The sequence below is a fragment of the Ptychodera flava genome, chromosome 1 (genome assembly GCF_041260155.1).
Source record: "Ptychodera flava strain L36383 chromosome 1, AS_Pfla_20210202, whole genome shotgun sequence".
Taxonomy (NCBI): domain Eukaryota; kingdom Metazoa; phylum Hemichordata; class Enteropneusta; family Ptychoderidae; genus Ptychodera; species Ptychodera flava.
In genome coordinates this window covers 50,910,311-50,916,635 of record NC_091928.1, presented here as the reverse complement: position 1 = coordinate 50,916,635, position 6,325 = coordinate 50,910,311, and the positions used below count along the sequence as shown (strand labels likewise).

General features: G+C 37.0%; 1 long non-coding RNA gene across 1 annotated transcript; it reads left to right on the top strand.

The window, feature by feature from the left end:
* Positions 1-2,365: 2,365 nt before the first annotated feature.
* Positions 2,366-5,980, top strand: LOC139140508 (uncharacterized). Its single transcript, XR_011554007.1, has 3 exons — positions 2,366-2,702; positions 4,036-4,109; positions 5,876-5,980. It is a non-coding gene; the product is annotated as an uncharacterized lncRNA (long non-coding RNA).
* Positions 5,981-6,325: the final 345 nt, after the last annotated feature.

Sequence of the window (6,325 nt, the reverse complement as noted above, 5' to 3'; positions counted from 1 at the left end):
GGATAGAGTACAAGCTTTAAAAGTGTACAGACTACTTATCTCAGCTGGGACGGCAAAGCTCCAGTCTCAGAGTTGTAACAGTCAGCCGGATGAATGAACAGTCCTTTGGCTTGCAGGCTTGAAGCTGCACAAAGTCTACAGTATAAATCCAGCGTTGACAGTGAAGGTCTTGAAAAGTCTTGAGAATGACTACTGCTGGAGTTTAGTAACACACAAGAGACACGATCCCAAAAGTCTGACTGCAAGCCTGCTGTCCCAGTATTTATACTCATGTGTTTACATAAGCATATGAGAACAATCTAGAACTTTTATTGACATGCTAATTACTGTTCTAAAATTATCTCTCTTACACAACTAATCAACTTTCCAGAACATTCCAAACATGACTAATTGAATTCAAGGTTGTGAGGTCATTAAGGGCAGTGACCTTGAGAATGTTCTAGACTAATTGAACTCAGGTCATGATGAGTGTGGGGAAATGACCTACATAACAACTGATATATATATATATATATATATATATATATATATATATAATATATATATATTATATATATATATATATATATATATATATATATATATATAGTGTATGTGATGCCTGTAAGAGTAGAAATACATGAGTCAAAAGCTTAAAAGCAATACTGTTATTTGAGGACCCACCCACACCCCAGTTCCCCAGAAGCCAGTGTTGGATAGTTCTGTAAAAGTTGGTGAATAATAAGTTTGGATATATGCGGCAACTGTCCCTCCCATTATTATGTAATCAATCAAGCCAAAACTACTGGTCCCTTGATTCTCTATGAATTAGAGAATCAGCAGTATCCTGAAATATATACAGTGGATTGATTACACATGAGAATCCAGCAGTATCCTGCAATGGATTAAACAATGGATTCTGTTCCATATCCGACAGAATCCATTGCTTGATTGCCAGTGGATTCCGGTGGAATACATAATGTATATTGTATTATTCTGGTGGATTCTTGAAGTATCAAGAACAAAATACAGAAGAATCCTCAATGGATTCTCCACTTTTGGCACGGTGCCCTTACCGAAATGACAAAGTGAAAACTAGCTTCTAGCATGCCAGATTCATAAACAGTTCATGATAGTTGGAAATCAATATGCCTAAAAGGTGTTTACAAATAGCTACTGAAGTGTTTAAGCCCAGGGACACTTCTGTTGGTGCTGTGTATACATATACCATACATGTTATTTTTTTGCATTCATGTTTGAAACGGGTAAGTCTGAGAGCGGATTTCAGGTCATGCACTGTTTACATGAGATAAATATGTTTAATATATGCATATTGCTGACTTAGTTTTTTTCTGAAGGGCAGTTTTATAAAATAAAGCACATCTTATCTGTAGAAACCTGCATACCAAATATCATAGCTATCAGACTCGTTATTTTTGAGAAACCCTTTTTCGACGAAAAAATTGTAAAAAATTCCCCAAATTACAAAACTGTAGATTTCGTCATTGTTTGCAAGACTCATCACATTTGTATTGTCCCCATTAACCCGCATACCAAATATCAAAGCTGCAAGGCAAGTAGTTTTGGCGAAAACAATAATTTGACCAAAGTTTGACCAAAATTAAATCACAGAACATTGATAATTGGTGATTGAGTGGTAACAAAAAATGTCATCTTTGTTTGTAAACATTCATTGTTTAAATTTACGACACATATTCACGAGCACCCAATAAGATCTTCATGTAGATTCGGTTTTTGTTTCAACATCGAGTGACTTGAAAGCAGTTACTGTCAGAGTCGAAAATACTATGTGGTTAATTGTCAGCCCTACGACACAAACAAATTGAGTTTCAGTAGTGATATTCAGTCGTCGATAGAGCCACGGTCACTCTACGTTATAGCATGGAGGAAGACGGAGCTTACTTCCGGGTTTACAAGAATGCCTCGCTGCAAAACTAAAGTTTGCTTAAATTATATTCCCTTAACGAAGAATTAGTTTCTAGTAGTCTTTAAAAGCATCTCGAGTAACTTTCACGAAATATTTCAAGGATGGACGCACGAAATACATTAGATTTGTACTTACTCTATGCTCATAGTACTGCAGCTCTGAGCTGCGCGATTGAATGAGTCTATCAATAGTATCAAGGTACACAGCTGACTCCGTGTCAAAGGTAAGTCATGTGATGTCAGAGGTCATTAAATGAACACCTTAAAAACGCTTGTTTTTGTTCTAAACAAAGAATCGTAACCGTAATTGTCGTATAAATTGTGTGCACACTGAAATTTCAATTAGTTGCCAAAAAATCCCAGCGAATCGAATCTTCTGATCGCAAGTAAAACGGGGTCGACGCTTGACTTCCGTTATGAACCAGAACGAGGCTTGATCAGTTTGAACGTCAATTTGAACTGTTCAAGGCCGGCTGCCACGTCGACAGGTAGCAGCTGCCGGTGTCAGCTCCGTTGCTGTGAAATCGCTGTCATTTTTACACAAGAAATCATGACTTTGGTGTGTTGTGAGAACGATTCAGACGTCAGAAAATGAGTTGAGTCTGTAAAATACCATTGTAGCGGATTCCTCTGCATGTCCTGGAAGACTGGCGAACTCGACACGGCGTCACTGCATGAGTTTGTACCACCAGTGGTTGACACGAATTCAAATGTTGCCATGTAATGGCAGCAGAATGATGACAAAACCACCCTTGATGCCATCTACATTACTCAGGGTAAGTGTAGCTTTAGCCCTGCGGACAGGTCTGTGTTTTCCTGGCATTGTACGGCCACAGCCACAGCCCTGCAACGGTCTATGGAGATAACTGTGTTCTTGCAGCGAGATTCAAAATGGCGACCTCCGTGGGCAAAGTGGTAAACAACCTGTCGAGTACGTTATGTTTCAGAAAACAAACGGCTTTGGACTTTAGGAGAAGTCATCGCATCTTTTCTTGGGCGGTTAGGAGGTAAAGGTAGGCAGGGAAAGGATTTTGCCCCAATAGAGCAGAATTTCGGCAAAAAAGACCGTGTTTTCGTTGCAGTCCGGATCAGCCCAGTTATCTCCATGGACCTTTGCAAGGCTGTGGTGGAAGCCGTATAACGCCGAGAACACACAGACCTGTACGCAGGGCTACTGTTGCTAAATCATTTGTATTTCTGTGTTGTTATAAAATGCATTGGCAAAATCGAATTCAGTCAGACAGCCAAGCCAAGAATTGTGGTTAATTTTTCTATGGTTGTAACTTGAGGGCAATTTTTAGCGTTTTTAGTCAAAAAATCATTTTGTTTTGAAAATTTATATTCACGATCCTTGGGTTGACCTCTGTCAGATTTATTAAAATTGTGGTGATATTTATTTATGTGTTTTTGGCAATTTCTCTTATTTTTTTGCTCTGCTGTCTAGGATTCAGAGCTTATCAAACAGGCTACTTTCTCAGTTGTCATCTGTCCATCTGTCGTCCGTCAACAATTGCCTTCTCCTCTGAAACCGTAAATCCGATTGCTTTGAAATTTGATAATTATTCACTTGGCGTGACTTCACTGCTCATGTAGGCACAAGTCAAATTCCAAAGCTGGCTATCACCACAGAAGAGGGGCTGTGCTATCACCATGTGTGTCGATCAAAGGCTGATGATAGGGGCAGAGTAGTTTTTGAAAGACAAGATATGACAGAATATTTCCTGAGAATTCATAACTTAACAATAAATCAGGCTACAAAAATAACGAAATTGTAAATGGCCAATCATGCATTTACTTTTTCCCGTAAATTTTTATATTTGTTCTCAATTTATGAACATTATGAGCGACAGCGAGAGCACAGATGATAGGGTTTTTTTTGTAGACGAAATATTTCATTAGAGCAAGCAGATTATTTCAGTATACTAATGTATAACTGGACAGATTTCATTTATCAACAGTAACAATAGTGATTACACGTGTGAAGGACATGTTTTCAAACAATGCACTGTACTTTTTAAGGATTCTGTGGGGAGCAGAATATAAACATCAAATGGCACTATTACTAATCATGTGTTTATAATAATGTACTTCACCTTTTTTCTCAAACAGAGCTTTGTTTCACAAAAGTAAACAACTACGAGCTGGGTATCAAAGACTGACCCATAACCTTGAAGCATTAAATGGTAAGTAAAATTCAACCTTAGGATTCCTAAATGAATAGTACTCTCAGTGAGTCTGTGCAACTTGAGCTTGGCTTAAAGAGGGAGTTTTCCAGGGGTGATATTTACATATGTTCTCGCTTGAACGTCAATTATTCCGGAAAAGCCATTTATAACTTGCGCAGATTTTTACAAATAAGATAAAATCTTTGGCAGAAGTTGCATTATAGGGCTTCATCATGGGAAAAGCTGCCAAGTCTTGGCAGCTTGGAGATTGGTGCTTTCATCAGGTCATATGGCAGGGACCATCTTCCAATGGGTATGGCATTGTCATTCACGTTTACACCAGGCTTTGTGTATTTACATAACTATTGTGTATTTTTTTGATTTGAAATTGTGACTCACCCCACTATACGATTATTTTTAATTATTTTGTTTATTATTTGTATATTGGGGTGAGTCACAACTTCTAACCCCCAAAATTGCATTTCTCTGGCTGCATCATTTGTATGACTGATCCTCATTACCAAAAAGTCAATTCCTAAGTTGGCGGCTTCTGTGCAAGTCCCTGCTGGTCACTTTTCATTTCATTTACCACATTTACTATGCAAATACTGACAGCCTTGCATGAATGTGAGAGAGTGGACAATGCCATACCAATCAGAAGATGCACCCTGCCATATCATTTGATGAAAGCGCCAAGCTTGGTCTATTTTTCTCATCATTCAAAAAAATTTAGTTGATGAAGCCCAAAAATGCAACTTCTGCCACTATTTTTATCCATTTTTGTAAAAATTATCAAGTTATAAATGGCAAAAATGGCAATTCTTGAATAAGTGACCAAAAACAAATATTAAAAATCTCTTTGGTGAACTCGCCTTTAATACAAAAACCTACCTTTTTCCTATGCTGTGTTCCAATTTGACTTGAGAACGTTCATGTACATATGCAATGAAGTGTACTCAATCAAATGAGTGGACGTTACATAGTAGACTGTGTATAATTTTAATTGAATTATACCAATAAACATTTACTTCGCGTGAACCTTTGCAAATCATACAATATTGACTCATGAAATTTAAATTAAGTAATAACATACTTGGATAAAATGTTCTGGCATATATACATTAAGATCAAGTACAGATCAATTTTTATGGCAACGTTTCTGTATTATTATACATGAATAACTTTAAAGATTCATTGACTTAATAAAGAGGGAAATCAACATTTTTTCCCGCAGGATAAATCATCTGAAAAAATAAATTTTGTTTTATGTTATTGATTCTACTGTCTATGGATATACTAGTTTGAAGGTATTTGCAATATGAACAGATTGATACTTGTACAACAAATCGCATAGGATCATTCGCAAATTGAGGGTATATAATAGTTTCTTTATTTTCTGACTACATGCAAATTTCATTCTTCAATGTTTGATAACTGTTAAAAGAGTCAAAATTGTCAGCTTTTAGCAATTCTAACATATTACATATTTTTGTTATAAACTTAAAAAGCTCCATATCTAACTTGATGTTTTCTATTTTTTCCAGCGTATGAACAGGACAACCTCAAGATGAAAGGTCAAGCAATAACTGAAACCATAACAGACAATCACAGCTTAGGCTTTTAAAAAGAGCTCATGGTCATGGCAATATGAAGTTCTTGACTTTATGGACACTTGAACATTTTTTCAACTTAACAGTTTGATGTTGATTGGCTTTAAAAGTCTGGTGGATTAAATTTTATTCCTACCAAATTTTTTAGCTCTCGCATTATTTTTGTTTGTGCAGAAGAGTGTTCTGAAGTGGTAAGGTGATGGCAGTTTCTCAGCAGCAGTGATAAAAAAGTTTCAAGTTGTTGGGGTGACTATAATTCAGAGTGCAGAAGGTAGGTTGATTTTAAAAAGCACAGCATTTGGAAATCTGCCAAGCAGAATGGCAGGTAATTGCCAGGCATAGTGGCAGCTTACCTGTTAATCTTTCCAGAAGAGATCCAGAAAATCTAATTCTGGGCTCTCCGGGAAAGATTTTCCAGGAGCTCTTGTACCCTTGAGGGACCTTCATGGAAGAGGATAGATTCTTGATTGCCAACATGTCAGAGATGTGTTGTGTTCATGTGACAAACATGTTGCATTGAACAGCACAGATTTTGGGTGCAGCTGCCTGGATTTCAAGCCATACATGCTTCTAACATGTATTGTTCATGTTGTCAATACATAACGAAAAGTTAAAATCAATATG